The 17,165-nt window shown below is 43.4% G+C and overlaps 1 protein-coding gene across 1 annotated transcript in view; it reads left to right on the top strand.

Moving 5' to 3' along the window:
* The first annotated feature begins 5,841 nt into the window (after positions 1 to 5,841).
* LOC115359612 (plexin-A2-like) overlaps positions 5,842 to 17,165 on the top strand; it is an 82,785-nt gene continuing 71,461 nt past the window's right edge. The window contains exon 1 of the mRNA XM_030052168.1: positions 5,842 to 6,203. The gene's annotated coding sequence lies outside the window, so the exon portion shown is untranslated. The remainder of the gene's footprint in view (positions 6,204 to 17,165) is intronic.

The raw sequence follows: 17,165 nt of genomic DNA, 5'->3' as shown, positions 1-17,165 counted from the left end.
CCCGATTTTCCCAGCTGGACTGGGGATTTGAAATAGCTACACAAGCATGCCACAAGAATGCTTCTGCAACCCTTACACTAACCATCAGTCAACCCTGAAGAGCAAAGCACCTGTTTCCACTTTCTTGAGACTTGAATTTAAAACAAGCGTGAAAATGTTTACCTGTGTACGCGTGGAGAGAGTTTTCTTTCTTAATCTAAGCACGAACAAGTGACAAGGGAATAGATAATTGTTTTCCAGCACTAGATTTCTTTTGATGAATGTCTCATTAGAATCTGGAGATGATGGATGTGAACTGAATAAAGGCATGGTGTGTATAAGAGCCTGTTTTGGAGGAATGAACGCTACAAGAGCCTCTCAATCTTATTCTTTGCACAGTGAGGTGTAATGGCTAGAAGTGAAAGGTTTTAATGGATTTCAGTTGTTATTATTCCATGTGTTATGACAGTTTGATTGGGCCTGTGGTCTTCTTTCATCGCTGTTCCATTTGCATGCACCTGCCTTTGCTTCTCTCCACAGCTTTGTATTGTTACGGTAATTTCCATGAAGTAGATTGCATCTAGCTGACTGCACCACTTGGGTCCTGTCTGTGAGAGAGGCCCGGAGCAACAGCATAATAATCATAATGAACACATCAGAACAATGCCAGAGCAATAACATGCACAACAGACACACAGGCCTAATAACCATTTTAATGACCACCATGCTTACCTTGCTGAGTAGCTAATTATAAACCTTCATGAAGTCATGTTTCTGCTTTGCTCAGAGTTTTTTTCCCCTCTGTTTGTACTGACCCTGCACAATGATGCACAATGGCACATTACTTTATGGCACAAAACAGTAAACAGTTACTGTTTAGTGATCCCTGAGTGCAGGGCCAGACAATATAATGAGATTATATTCATATCACTATGTTAGACTAGAAATTGTCTGGGATTTTGGATATCATAATATGTTTTTCAGGTTTTAACTTGTGACATCATTTGTCTTTACCTGCTTGATCATCATATCCACATTACCAATAACTGTTTATCAAAAATCTGTTGTGTAAATATATTATGAAAATACCAACAGTCATCCCCACAGTATCGTCATAATATCGATACAGAGGTATTTGGTCAAAGATATTGTGAGTTTTACCTGGTTTGGTCCATGTTGCCCTTCCCTACTCAAGTGAAAGTTTAAAAAATAATTTAAATGCAACTAGTTATATTACAACGTTATTAGATTAAAATGAACTTGTTCGTGTTACTGATCATTATCTTAAAATTCAAGTCAAGTGTACTACTCACTCTATACTAGTTTTCAAACGAGCATCCCTAGACTGTAACAGCATGTTGTCTGCATGACATGCAGCTTTTAAAGTTACATGGACACAAATGAAACAAGGTGAAATAAAAATAAATATGATGTCATTATAATTTTTGAAAGTCACTGACGGATCACAAGAATTGGAAGAATACTGAATGTTATGTAAAAATACAGAATGTAATCTAATTACTTCTTAAAAATGTCTGCAACTTTATTACAGTTGTGTTATTCTATTCGTGTGCTTTTACCTTAGCTTATGTTCTTGGAATTTATACTTGAAATATGGTGTTTGCTTTGAGCCACACAAAATGCTACATGTTGCACCTTTAAATTTTCATCGTTTATCTTATCGTAAGATGGTATTGCTATGATAGTAATGCTGCCCCACGAAGCTAAAGGGCAGTAACGGCATGGGATCAAGACAGAATGAAACAGAGAAACATGACTTCATTATCTTCTTTTTCACAATCTATCCTGGCAAAAGCATTCTAGAAGTGGATAAAAGATATAATTTAGTAGCACCTATTGGTATATTTTTTGTTCAAATGAATTCTAAACTCGAGTCATGTTGTTATGCCTTTGAAAAATACACACACACATACACACACACACACACACACACACACAAATCATTTCTACTGTTTACCTTTGTGTGGCACAGTAGAGGTATTTCAAAGGGAATTCTTCACCTGTAGCAATCTGCTGCATATGTAATTCATTTTAGCAAGGACTATCCTATGGCTTTCTCTCAGGTTGAGCCTTCCCTAGAGTTTCAAACAAACAAGTGTTGTTCTTGCCAGAATGATGCATGGGTGTGCAGCAGCTTGAAAACTAATTCACAAACTACAGTTGCACCAGAATCGCGTTGTCTTTCAAGTGATGGAATGGGCGTAACTATCCTCTACAATGTTGTTAAGCACATCACACCAGCACCGTGACCGCTTCTCTTCTGCTAAACAAGTGGATTTAACTGTTGCATTCTGGTCACTGCACCTTTGCAAGATCCGTCTTTCATCCAGGCACGAACAAGCACTTTTGCTCATCTAGGGATTAAACTTACTTATCATGTGTTTTCCAGCATAATGGCCAGCTCCCATACCAATCCAGCTAATATGAGGACTCTCAGATTTGACAAAGGGCAGAGTTTCAGTCCATAGAGGCATTGTAACTATTGTAATTGAACTGTTATGAGCAGACTTCCCAACACTACCTGTCTGTGAAAGCCTATTCAACACACAAGTCTGCAAAGAGCTGTCTTAGATGTGAGCTTTTCTATTTTTTACTTCTTCACTCTTTTGAAACCACCTTGTTTCCCCCCAAGCCCTGTGTGTGTATCTGCATACCTATTTCCAGAACTGTGAATGTAAGTGTGTGTGTGTGTGTGTGTCTGCAGTATCTGACAGCCATACCCAGCCCTGTGTGTGTGTGTGTGTGTGTGTGTATGTGTGTGTGTGTGCATGTTTGTATCTGCTTGTGTTTGCATATCTGTATGTCTGCAGGCCTGTGTGTCTTTGTCAATCCCCGTGCTACTGTTATGTGTGCTTGTGTGTGTAATTGGGGCTCATGACCACATCACCTCAGGTGGGCCGGCGGGGAGTAGCTGCCATCTGGTCAACCCAGGGGGGGTCTGCTGGCCACCAGAGCAGCTCGGCCCTAACAGGTAGCGCATCTGACATCTCCAACTCATCTCCAACCCACCAAACGGCAGATAATGAGGGGCAGACAGCTGGCCGATGGACCCTGTGTGCTCACCCCCCCCTTGGAAAACTGTCAGAAATGCCTACTGAGCTTTTCAGCAGCGTAAGCAGTTCTTTGGTAGTAGCTTGCTTTGACTGGCAGGCGTCCGAATGTGATGGACACTGTGCTGGCTGTGTGTGAGTGCACGATTTCTTCCTAAAAACAGGGTTATCCACCCAGCATACAGCACACGCTTTTCCTTTACTCAGCCAAGACCTTACTAAGAGTAGGAAACAAGACTGGGCTCCAATAATGAAAAACTTACAGGCTTCTTCTGCAAAATAGAGGCTTTTTTATTGCAATTTATTCATAAAAAGGCTTTGTTCGACCACCTTAACCCTCCTATTCTGTTCATTTTGGGCTAACACTCATGAGGTTCCCGGTCACATGTGACCGGTAACATTGTATTTGATTATAAATCCACTATGATACATATTATCACCTAATGTTGTGTTAGATCTTTTTATCAACTTCTGCTCTTGTGAAAATGACAAGTTTTGAACTTCTATTTGCTGTGTGTGTGCTGTAGGCCTAATTTACCTGAGATCATACCATTCGTTTTTTAGGGAAAAAAACATTATATAGATATTATTTTGACTATAACAAATACTCAGATGAAACATATTGTAGTATTTATCACAGAGTACTTCATTTCAATGTTTTCCAAGGACACTGTTTTGAAAACATTTCAATTTTCTAAATAGTGGCAAAAAAATAGCATCTTTTGTGTTCCCGTCAGCATTGACCAGTATGATTTAGCTAGTCATCCTCATGACATTTTCACATGGAAGCTGACCGTTCCTCTCAGGTGGGGATGAGGTCCAGGAAAAATTAGGATTTTTGGACCGAAAGGTGACCACAACTTCAGCTGGTCTTCTTCCTGACACCTGACACCTGACACCTGACAGGTGTCAGGTGTCAGGTGACAGGTGTTGGCAGTTCCCGTGGTAGGTTCCCGTGAGGGTTGCCATGGAAGCCAAAAAGGGGCAAAGTTGTGTGTGTCTGTGTGTGTCTGTGTCCATGTGTGTGTGTGTGTGTGTGTGTGTGTGTGCCTGCTCAAAGACACCTACATGTTGGGGTGTGGGAAAGAAGTCTGAGAGATACTTTCCCGTGGGGGTTGCCATGGAAGCCAGAAAGGGGTATAAGGTGTGTGTGTGTGTGTGTGGTGTGTGTGTGTGTGTGTGTGTGTGTGTGCCTGCTCAAAGACACCTACATGTTGGGGTGTGGGAAAGAAGTCTGAGAAATACTTTCCCGTGGGGGTTGCCATGGAAGCCAGAAAGGGGTATAAGGTGTGTGTGTGTGTGTGTGTGTGTATGTGTGTGTGTGTTCACACACATCTGTGTCTGCTCAAAGACACCTACATGTTGGGGTGTGGGAAAGAAGTCTGAGAAATACTTTCCCGTGGGGGTTGCCATGGAAGCCAGAAAGGGTTATAAGGTGTGTGTATGTGTGTGTGTGTGTGTGTGTGTGTGTGCCTGCTCAAAGACACCTACATGTTGGGGTGTGGGAAAGAAGTCAGAGAGATACTTTCCTGTGGGGGTTGCCATGGAAGCCAGAAAGGGGTATAAGGTGTGTGTGTGTGTGTGTGTGTGTGTGTGTGTGTGTGTGTGTTCACACACATCTGTGTCTGCTCAAAGACACCTGCATGTTGGGGTGTGGGAAAGGAGTGTGGGAATGTGTTTAACTCTATTTTATACACTAATTGTAGTCTTACCCATTCATTTCTAATGACCGGTCATTTGTGACCGGGAACACGATGGGTGTATACAAGTTAAATAAAACATTCAAAAATTCATAAAAATTCTCCAAATTTATTTTATGTGTTCAGATGCCATGTGTGAACAAAGTCATGGAACCTCATGACAAACAGATGAAATTAACTGCATTTTTTGGAGAGAAAACTTGTACACCGGTCAGATTGACCGCGAACACGACAGGAGGGTTAAAGAACCAAAACCAGAGTGCTGTATAATTACATCATTTCGCCTACAGATGGCAGTGTTTCAAAGGAAACTCAGACTGCGTGACACTGTGCATTTACCTGTACTATGCTGTATAAAACTAAGCAACTAATAACATGATCAAATGTGAGTAGTACCTCTTTAAAGTTTCAGAGGTGTCTGGCTGGCATAGTGTAGTCTCCATCTCACTGAGTGCAGGAGTCCAACCTGCAGTACAGTGAGAAGCAGCTGAGATTGCTATGTCCATACTGGAAACACACACTTAGTGCTTATTTAAACACGTTTTTAAACATACAGCTGGCATACGTTCCAACCTATTGGTAGGCTGCAGGTGACATTCATTCAATAAATATTTTGGATACAGCATATTTTCTATTACCTAGGTACAGTAAGTCATGTCTAAAATGGATTTAAGCATTTCGACGGAACATCATTTGATTCTAAGTATGTGAGAAATGTACTTTTTACCATATGGATTACACTAAACATGGATAGTTATGATTGATCACAATGGTTAATCCGCCTCATAGAAATCTGAAAACACCCCCGAGCGTGATGCTTATAGGTGCACTTGACTCCACTGTCCAGGAAGGAGAAAAAGAAAACGTAATGCATTGCGATGCGCTCAAGTTGTGCCAAAGGATGACGTGACGGAGGTTGGGTCTAAAAGCGCACACTGTACGTGAGGTGCAAGTGAACTGATGGGTGACTTCATGTAGTCACCGGCATTCACAGAGAGGGAGAGAGAGAGGGAAAGAGAGAGAGAGAGAGAGAGAGAGAGAGAGAGAGAGAGAGAGAGAGAGGTTATGAAGCAGCCTGTTGGCAGAAAATGATCAATCCCGGAGCAAGTGAAAGGGTCACTTGATACCGGCTCATCTTCAGCGATTAACGAACAGATGCCCACTGCTGTCCAGATGACTTTATAGGCGGAGCGGCGGCGCTTAGAATAAACCAACCTAGCAATTCCTACCGCTGTATCTGGGATCTACACACTCTCTCTCCCCTTCTCTCTCACACATACACACACACACACACACACACACACACACACACACACACACACACACACACACACACACACACACACACACACACGCACATCTCCACTGACTGAGTGAGACGCGGGACGTACCCAAATCCCAGGGAGAGGACCGGATCAGCGCTGTTCATGAATGAGTCTCCTCTTATTTCAAGGTGAGTAGCCTATTCTGTATCAGTGAGTGTGCAGCCGCCGCTATTGCAGCCCGGCCAGCGGTGTGCCGCGGCGGTAAAGTTGGGTTTACTTTACGCGCGCCGGACGCAGCGGAAGACGTGTGTGGCTCTGTGGCACGGTACACTCCTCTTTTTCATCCTATCATTTTCCATGAAACGCTCTACAATAATGAATAACTGATCGGATTAAAAAAAAAAAAAAAAATTGTTGCTGTGTTTTTGCTGGACAATAACCAACAGATGTGGACTGAGTGCGGGAAGGCGGCGCAAGCCAGCGTGCACGCTTCACGATTTAGCCAGACGGGAGGTAGAGGCAGCGCTGCGTTACTGTAGGATCTGCTCCAAATCATTGCATTATCAGCAGGAGAAATTTCACACTACTTAGTATGAAGCCTGCTGCACATGATCCGGAGCCAACCTGTGCAGATTTTTCTAGATTCCGCTCACACAGGCAGCCACTCAGCCACATGGATTAAACGGGGCAGTGTATCTGATCATCAGTCATGAGGATACCAAAGTGAAGCTTCAGCCTGGAGATAGTTAATCCTTGCTGCTGCTGCTGCTGCTGCCCTGCGCCCGCCTGCCTCCTCCCACACCCCGAGCCCAGGCAGCCCCTTTGGCAGCTCGGGTTGAGCAGAAGCCACTGGGCCGGTGATAAGGCAAGGGCATAAGCTGAGATGGAGCCTGAGCCTAAAAGAACTAAAGCACACACAGCTGTAGCAGTGCCAACCTCAACAATGCTGTTGACCAAGTGCATCTTTGTTTAAGCCTCTCTGTGTGCTTTGGGTGGTGGTGGTGGTGGTGGTGGGGGGGGGGGGGGGGGGGGGGGGGGGGGGGGGGGGGGGGGGGGGGGGTTAGTTGTTGGATTCACGGCTCTTTGACTCTCACCCTTCATGCAAACCAGATGAACCCTCTTCTGTCTGTATGCTCTTTCTGGTCCGGCTTATCTTGCTGGCCAGTTGGACTAGCTTTTATTCTCCTGGCCCTCCAGAGTGGGTAAAGCCTCTCACGCAGGGAGAGAGAAAGATTGGCTTCTCTCTTGGCGTGTTCATGCCAGTCAGCCAGTCCGGCACTTTATCAGTTGCCTGCTAATTTTAGAATTTAAATGAGTCTCCATATTAGTTCTTTCTCTCTTTTTTTTCTGCATTTGACAGCAGTAAATGAAATTGAGGTTTGGGCTGTGATGATTGCTGCTCATCTGCTTAGTGGTGGTCAGTGATTGAGTTGTGGGTAAACCAATCTAAACTCAGAGCATACTCATGTTTTTAAGCTCACAAATCCATAGCATGTAAGTCACAACACAGACTCAGACTGGGTTACATGAAAACAGGACAAGAAGATGAAAAAAATGTATTCGTGCTATTCTAAAAAAAAAAAAAAAAAAAAAAGCAAAAAGAAAAAGTGGTTTTGTTTGTTTCTTCACTGGCGAATGGAGTGCGAACTGATGGTGAAACTGCATTATGTTGCAGTCTTTTGACCCTGAAGGCAATGTGTGACCAGCGCAGGTGAAGTAATTTAGAACATCTGTCTCTGTCATTTTCACCCACAAGCCATGAGTTAAGTGTTATCTCACACTCCTACAGAGATTAATGAGCTATACATTTGAGGAAAAAAAGAAGAGAGAAAAGAACACATGCAGGTGCACGGCACTCCCCTGCAAAAACAGTTTTTGACTGACTGACCACCAGTTCAGCCTGTGACATGGAATTTAGTTTGATTTGAATACAGTCCAATATGGGTCAGTGGCAAGGCAACGCTCAGTGTACTTGCAGTACTACGTGAGGCATATTAGTGTATGTAAGACAATTACACGGTGTGTGAGTGCACAGCAGCTCACTGCTACTACCCATTGCTGGAGACCCCCTCCACCCCCCCGCACCTCCTCCCGTTGCCCACGGAGACACTGATTAAATGCGACTGCTCGCATGCTACAGCCTGAGGAGGAAGACGAAGGAGGGCCCCCAGTGTGTGTGTGCATGTGCATGTAAGTCTGTATACATGTGCAGACGTGTTTGGGTGTGTGTGTGCATTTCCTTGTGTGTGTGTGTGTGTATGTGTGTGTGTTTGCACAGGACCGCATGTACTAGAGAAGAGAGGGGAGAGTGACAAAGACAAGGAGAAAGACAATCTAAGCAGACAGACAGAGAGAGAGAGAGAGAAAGAGAGAGAAAGAGAGAGAGAGCTTATGAGAACAAAATCCTGCAAATTAACAAACATGGCCAAAAGCTGTTGTCCTCCCTCTTTTCTCTCTCCCCCATCCCTCTTTCGCTCAGTCACCTGCCTATTTCACTGTGTGAACCTGGCCTGGAGGGAGGTGGAGGTACGGGTAGATGAGGTGGTGAGAAGAAGAAGGAGACAGGAGGGGAGAGAGAGGTAAAGAGGTAGAGAGGGGGGAGAGAGAGAGAGAGAGAGAGAGAGAGAGTTAGTGAAAAACGTGGAGAGCGGGGAGGAGAGGTACAGGTGGAAGCATGCCGCTCACCTGCCAGATGGCTGCTTTGGCAGTGCTCAGCATGCAGTGATGGCTGCCTTGCAATATGGCACATCCAGATTGTCAACACCATTGTTGATACAAACAGTGCAATAACTTTGCTGATGTGTGTTTTGCATGATTTTCTCTGGCACTTATGTGTGTCAGAGTGTAAGCAGCCAGCAAGTGGTCATATGGCAAATGTAGAATAGTGAAGAAACTTTAAAATCATATTCTCCAGGCCTGGACACAACTTTTGAATTTGACTCGAGTTTTGTAACTGTACGAGGAATCTCTCCTTTTTTTTTCTTTTTAAACAACCAGTAACATTTGGTTGCAAGTACCCTTGAAGAATGAACAAAATTTTATATTTCACATACAATATCTCAAGTGATGGCATAGGATAACAATGAGATCCTAAAATTCAAACATAACATTTGAACATATTGTAGACACTGGCATATACTGGCTTATGGAAATGGCTGAATAAAAATGTGCTAGAACCCTGGGGAACCTGTGCCATTTAAAGACTATGAAATGAAAATGACTTTTTAACCAATAAATGTTTAAAAATGACTTTTTAAACTTATACTTTTTTATATATACTTTTTAAACATATTTTACTTCTCAAAATTGCATTAGTTTTGCTTCCTGGAAAATGGCATACTTAGTGGTTACCTCATGGCCCACCAGTTGGAATAGTAACAACAATAACAATTCCAGCCAGTTGTTTGACACATCGTATCAACCAGTAATACTAGCAGTAATCAGGTAAATCTTGAGTTTTAATACCATATTTTTGAACTTTGCAGCTCTTTGGAGAATAGTCCCTCCTTTGTGTTATGCCCTGCTTCAACAACATCAACACCTTGTGACTTTCGGTAGATGACAGAGACTTTGAGGGTATGTGAAAGTCATAGTTTTGCAAACAAACAGCATGCTGAACGGAGTGCCGCGCTTGTTCTCTCAGTAAAATCCAGGCATCATTTCTCCCAAAAATGCCCAGTGTTGAAAAGTCTGCAAGATGATCCCCACTGGGTTACCCATTGCATGTCCCAGAAGCCCTCAGCACCTGGACTACATCTGAGGCTGCGGTACTGATGATCAGCCCTTGGCAGCCATAATCCAGGTGGGACTGGACTTGTTTAATAGACTTGGAGAATTAGTTTTTAGTTTGAAAATCAAAATCTAACGAGAAGGAGAGATTATTGAAATGAGAAAAGCCCTCTGCTGTGTATTTATGTGCTATATATTAATTTATTTTACAGTTTCCCCTTTTTGAGCTATTTCCAAAGGAGCTCTTACAAAGGACGAATTTGACAAAAAAAAAAAAAAAAAGGCTGCCTTTTTATTTGCCTTCAAGTGACTTTCTATTTGAGTGAGATTCACCTGTTTCTGTGGTCCTGGTAGACCTCTAGCCCACTGGGGCACCATACTTTTAACCAGGCTATTTCTATTTCTGATTAGTGTGGAAATTTCTATTGCATTTGTCCCAAAAAAAATTATTGTAAGTGACATAGGAATAGGGATAGAGTTTCAAAGTAGGTTAGAATTAGGGACAAGCCAGCCTGGGCCGACCACGGAGACAGACCGAGATAATCTGGGCAGATGCTTGTATTTGTACAGCTTTTGGGTGAATTGCCACCAAAGGCCTTATTTGCACTGCGGATTAAATGTTAAATGGGTGCTGGAGCAGCACATACTTAGAGGGAAAGTTATAGAATAGTAAAACATGCACCGTCTCTCCTCCTCTTTCCTGTTTCCTACTCACTCGCTCGCTGTCTATTGCTCTTTCTTCTCGCTCACAGTGATTTGTCAGCAGTGAAGGTAGCAGCTGTTCCTTTTGCATTGTAATTTCTTTGATCATAATTATTTGTGCCAGCTACCTCCAACCTTGGCATCCTCCACCCCACTAAGCCATATGGGCAAAGAGGGAGGAAGCAGAGGAAACATACCGGCTTCTTTAGAATCAGATGTATGATTTGTGTGTGCGATGATGTGGGAATTACGGACATATGTGCCTCACAGCTTCATATGGATGCTCTGCGTCACCGCGTTCAATTATTCTGCCCGGTGATACGCTCAGCGGCCTCTAGCCTCTGCCATGCATTCAAGACTGGAAATATAATGTATTTTTACTGTTAAGTTCTGAATGATTTACGCAGACAAAGCAATATAGCCCTGCAAATGTGTTGTCGAATCCCTCTGAGCAGAAATGTAGCTTTGTTCTACAGAGGGAGCAATGTCAACTCTTGGATGTCAGAGGCTATTCTGCAGAGAAGAGAAGCTCTGAAGATGGGAGCAGACAGTAGAATTACAGTGACGCACACAAAAGGCTGAATATCAAGCTTGTAGTCATGGAGAGAAATGGGTGAGAGTGAGTGCTCCTCCATTACAGAAAACACAACTTGAGAACTGTACTTTCAGGGAGAGTAGAGCTCGCAATTCACCGGCCTCATCCCTTATTCCCTTCAGCTGCAATGTCCAGAGGTGACTCCAAGCCTCACTCGGGCTCCTCACTTTCCCTCTTCTTCTTCTTCTGGACACTTACGACATTAAAGACGAGGGGTGCCGGGTCAATCGACGCACCTTGGCTCGCACAAACGCTCCGGAGCCCAGCCCCGCGCACCCCGTCTTCTTCTTCTGCGCCTGCTGAATTATAGAAGACCCGCTATTGCACTCAGGCTGCGCGGGTTTTCATCAGAGTGCTGGAGGTCACTTTGACTTTCCCCTCCGTGCTCATCATATATGCAACGCGAGGGCTACGGGAGCTGAGAGGAGCCTGCTTGAGGTCACCATTAACCAGGGAAGACCGACAATGAGATTTATGGAAGAGGAGACGGGCTTGGAAGGAAAGAGGCATGCATGGTTAAATCGGACTGTGGCAGCAGTGCCCTTCATCTGGTCCTTGTTCTTAACAGCAATTTCAGATATAGCACTGTATCTACATGTATAATGCATATGCCCTGAGATAATGGTGAGCATTTGCAGAGTAGGCCGCCGATTGTGTTGCGGCGATGTGTTTGCATCGGTCCCCCCATCCCACATTCGCCTCTGCCCAAGGTCCCTTGCAGCACCCTGTGGTTGTTAGTAGCAGGGCATATTGGGATGACATAGTGCTGTTTTACTGTTCCCTGCGGACGTCCTCGCCTGCTCTACCATCAAGATTAGTGGTTGGCTTGAGACTCCTAAAGCCCGCAGAAGCAGAACTGACCAATTAACTAAACAACTAAAATGGAAAAAAAAAAAAAAGGCAATTTGGTTTCCTCTTTGTTAGTATTAAATCATGTGATGATATCGGGTGCCGGGGGAGCCGCCAACCTACCTAAACGCATTTCATTTGCTTTCTATTTGTTTTAATGGAGGCGTTTAGCATCACACTTTTCAGTAACACTGTTCCACAGAAAAATCTCCGGAGAAAGCGCTGCCGTTTGATTGTCAAATGCAGACCATAATGATCAAAATTAACCACAGGCCAAGTGTCACGAAAGAAAAAGAAAAAAAAAAAAAAAAAAAGGATTTCACTCCGTGGTATCAAAGTGAAGATATCCTGTGGGTATCAGCAGTATGAGCATCCGTGTTACACATGATGCCTTCTGAGGCCTGAATGTGTGCCTCTGTGCGGTGCCTTTACAAAGCAGAGCTGCGTTGCCCTGGGCTGCCCCCTCCGCTGTACAGCCACGGATAAAACACGGTGGACTGATCACAAAACACTGCTTTTCTAATAAACCCCACCGGTCCCTTGTGATTCAATATGACATTCATTTAAAAGTCATCGTTAATAAAGACGGCATTTTCATGTCCTAATTCCCCTACCCATCAGTGTAGGTACCAGCGACAGCCCCTGGCTCTGGCTTGCTCGCTCCCTCCTCCCTCCTGTCTTTGCCACGTTTGACCTACTTCTGTCTCCACAACATTGTAAACAGATCTACTAATTGCCTTCATTTATTCATTTGGAAGTCAAGTTCTGTTGCGGCTGGCGCCCTCCCAGCTCATTCATGTGTAATGTGTACAATGCTCGCCCTACCCCCGATGACTCGTCCGTGTGGGCGTGCAGCAAATCCCAGACAAAGGTATCCCATCAGGCCACGCGATTTTGCTGTGTTAAGATAATGTAAGTGCAAGCATCAGGGTGGCATTGTGCAGACTTCATAATGACTCTACAGTGCCAAAAAGAATACAGCGTGGAGCCACGGCGTTTTGCTGTGATCTTAAGTCATTTTTTTTGAGGAGGAATTTCATAAAATTGGACTCGGCTTCTGTCAGTAGTCCAATCTCAGACCTCCGCTGCTGCTATCTTTAAAAGCCTTATTCTGAGATGTGTTTCTGCCCAGCTGCCCTGTGATCATGAGGACAGAAGCTCTGTTATGACAGTTGTAGTTCAGAGGCTGTTCCGCCCCCATGGTCCCATTCTGTTATTGCTTTTGTCCAGTCTTATAAATCTAGGCCATGAAAAAAAAAAAAAAAACAACAAATATTTTTATCACTTCTGATCTGAGTGACATGACTCCCATTGTTGACTAAGTGCGAGAACAGAGATTTCTCGTAACCTTTAGAAAGACTGTGTCACAGTCTGTTGACTTTGTTCCCAAATCCCACACATGTCTAAGCCGAGACCTAAAGAAAACAAACTTGAGCAGCACACTATACATGGTAAACCTGTCTTTATTTGAGGGGAAAATGATATTGTACTATGTTGTCGCTGTTGGGCGGAAACCTGAATGTTTATGAAACTAAGAAAAAACAGCTCTGTTTTGAGATTGATTGCAGTGTATTTTTGACATTATCCAGTGGGTTTTGAAAAAGGTTCATAAGCCTAAGAGTTCAGAGATGTTTATCAACCCACAGAGGACCAAGTAATCCCTCCATTGAAGTGAAATTGGAGTTAGTATGAGGCTTGCACACAATGTCAACAGCAATATGAATTGCATCATTTTATTTGAATTTGAGCTTTTCTTTTTTCTTGCTCTCCATGCTTGTAAGAAATTACAGATTTCAAGCAAAAATCAATGCTGACCTATCCATTATTCCCTGGGTTTTCAAGCAGATAAACCACAGGTTCACACTGTTAAACCTGTATAAACAGCAAGAAGGATGCGCATGGACAGAATAACAAATATCCCCTATGAAAATTTTAATTCATCTCTGATGGCAGATGGGTCAAACAAATGATGCAAAAAAAAAAACCTAACCATCCCTGCTGTTCCATGAATCATGTCTAATGGGACACTATCAGCGCAATGACAGCATTTCACCCCAATAAAAGCTGAAGCCAAAGGATGGATTTGGTTCCGCTGATCTCGATCCAGGTCAAAGGGTCATGTTTATAGAACGCGAGGGGCTGGCTCCTCCCTCCTCTGTGATGTGATTGGTGCCCGCTGAGAGCTCGTGTCCCCAGAGGCCCCAGCAAACCATGTTCCTGTGTGTGAGTGTGAATGAGTCACGTCTGGGCAGCAGCGTGTCTGAGTGGCGAGGCGGAGAATTCAGCAGGGAGGACTGCGCAGGGTGAAGAGCTGTCTCTATAATCCAGGGTAAACACTGAGCAGCATGACTGCACGCCTCAGACGTGACCAAAGCCGGCAGAACAGAAATGGATGGAAGGATGAGGCTGATGCTTGCCTGCATGCCTGCCCGGCTCCGTTTGCTACCAGCACTTCCTCCGTCTTCTTCTTCTTCTTCTTCTTTTTTTTTTTTTTTTGATGCTGTGTTTTTTCTCTCCCCAATGTTGTATTTCTCCAGAGGGCTTGGCAGGAGACCTTCAACACTGAATGAACCTCTGGGTGGCACTATTGGTGTCTGTGGGTAAAGTCCTGCTGGGCTCAAGCCTGGCCTGCCAAATATTTGGTTTAGTATTTGCTCTCAGCCCTGAGGTTTTGAGTGTGGTCTTAGTTATAATTTAGTGTTGACAGAAGGACATTGCATGAGGTGCTGATAAGACTTTAGTGCTAATTACAACAAAGATCACAATCTGGAAGTTTGCTGTGTGTTTTGGTATAGGAGTCATTAAAAGACTGGAATGGATTTGGAATGATAAAAACTACCAGTTCAGCTGTGGATATGGTAAACTAGGGGGTTTAAAGTCTCAGTGAAGAGAAAAATGACTTTTCCACATTGTCAGCTAATTCTCATGACACCACCATTAGTTCCTTTGGTGCAATCTGATTGGACAAGAGGTGTTCCGTAAGTGCTGATATACAGTATAACAGCACTCTGGTGTTTTAGTATTATATATCACCACTTTATGTTCAGTGTTCAGTAATTACTGTTAACTGCATTAAAAAAAAAAATCCTAAGAGAAAAACCTAAGCTTGTTAGTTACAGTTAGTTTTGTTGGTTAAAGCCAGTGTTGCTTTGTTAGCTTTTTAAGCTAATTATCTTATTAAACTAATTGCAACAACCCTCTTGCATCCGATTTGCGAGGCGCATGAAAGCAATGCAATTTTTATCTAACAGACTTTGGTTCCACTGTTTTATTGAGGGTTTTATTGAATAAAAAATGCTGTTGCAGATGCTCAGGAAGAACATATCAGGTAGTTACAGTGTTCAGTTGAGCTGCTTGATTTCTAATTGAACTACTGTTGAACCAAAAAAAAAAAAAAAAAACCTGATTAAATTAGTAAATCATAATCTTTATTGTTTCTTTTTATTGTCACTTGATGAAAGATGTTGTTGCGTAACCGTTGTATAAAAGCAGTATCACACTCCAGGTCATGCTGTTATACTGGATATCATCACGGCTGTGATTCGGTGGGAGTCAGGAAGCTGCAGGCCGAGTGCCCAAGATAATCACAGCCATGATAATATTCAGTATAACAGCACAACCTTGAGTGTGATATTACTTAAATACCATATGCACTTAGGGCCATTTTCATTTTTTAAATATGAAAATTCCATTGCTTTTACTCCTGGAAAACAGTGCATCAGAATCAGAATCAAAATCAGAAATACGTTTTTGATCCCTGAGAAGAAATTGGGTAACTTTAGTGCTTGCTTCGTATGGTGTACCTAATAATTCTAATCCATAAAACCTGTAATTTCACAGCTTTCACAGTGGCATGAGTAGCAACATGGTACTGTGGTGCTTTTTTAGCTGTTGTTGATTGTATCTCAGTGGCTGGCATGCGTCCATTTGGAAAAAAAACAATTATTTATGAAAGCTCAAAATTATGGACAAAGCACTGAGTCACCAATGTTTGTCATGGTCCAGCACGCCAACTTTTGAACAGTCCTTCACCGTGTTACGTCCTGCCTCAACATCCTGTTTCAAACAGAAATAAATCACTTTACAGAAACAAGATGCCAAGATATTGTTCATGGCCACTGTTTTTGGCCACCAAAACCATTGTAATGTAATATACTTTGCACATGAGGTAAACTAATACATGTTGCAAAGAGGCAAGGCAGATGTTAAAATGCCTGAGCACTCCTTATTCATTGCGTGTTACAGAAAAGGACAAATGGTGGAACATTATGGCTACATTAACAGAGAAACTGGTTCAGGAACACATCAGCTTGCAAGGCAGATGATGTGAGGGATTTGGAGAGGGATATTGCTGGAGAAGATTTTGCTCAAGTAAAAAGCTGTACTTGCAAGAGCCTGCCAGATCTACGGCTTCCCAGAACTAATAATGGCAAACACTGATTTTTTTTTTTTTTTTTTTTTTTGGTTTTGTTTTTGTTTATATGTTTTTTTGTGACCAGTCAGGAAAAAATGGCCAAGAATAAAACAGAAGCATTGCATTTCATGTAATATTTGAAGCAGAAGTACAGTGTGAAACAGACTGAGAAATTGAAAAGCGGTATATGAGCAAACATGAGATTTCAGGTTTCCAGTGATGTGGTGTATGATAGATTAGTCTTCAGTGGTCAATTACAGGGAGACTTGCTCACACTGAGCCTGCCAAATTGACCAGAGTAGGCCGAGACACTCCAGTGACTTCTCCCCTGGTGTGAGAGCGGTGGGGACAGATGGACAGGAGATGCTGGAGTGGAGCTGGAGTTAACCCAGCCAGCTCAGTGTCAGTCCATCCGCTCCGTCCCTGGCTCTCTCTCAGCTCTGCCGGACGTCCTGTTAGCCAGCCAATGGAGAGCACCCACCGCATCATGACTCCCGTATTAGGATCTGACATGCCTGTCTTCATTTAACCTTTACTTATATCAGGAAGTCTCACTGAGAAAACACCCTGTTTACATTCACTCTAGCCAAAAAAGGCAGTTTGCCTCTGAGCTAAAGCCTTCTAGCCTGGCAGACACCTTGGAAGTTTAGAGGCATTTCACTGAGGGGCTGAGTGATTCTTGAAAAGGGTTTTTTGAGGAGTCGCAATAGAAAGGACAGAGGGGGGTGATGGGACGGGGGGGCTTCACAGCCTCGGAGCCAGCTTGGATAAATCTCCAGAGCCGGGGGGAGCACAGACAAAATGAATAGGGGCAGTCAGATGTAGTTTTCCTAATTTACTGGCCTTTCCCTTGTGCATGGC

Source organism: Myripristis murdjan, chromosome 5, assembly GCF_902150065.1.
Source record: "Myripristis murdjan chromosome 5, fMyrMur1.1, whole genome shotgun sequence".
NCBI classification, from domain to species: Eukaryota; Metazoa; Chordata; class Actinopteri; order Holocentriformes; family Holocentridae; genus Myripristis; species Myripristis murdjan.
The sequence above is the reverse complement of the archived record's forward strand: the minus strand, read 5'-3'. Positions and strand labels throughout refer to the sequence as shown.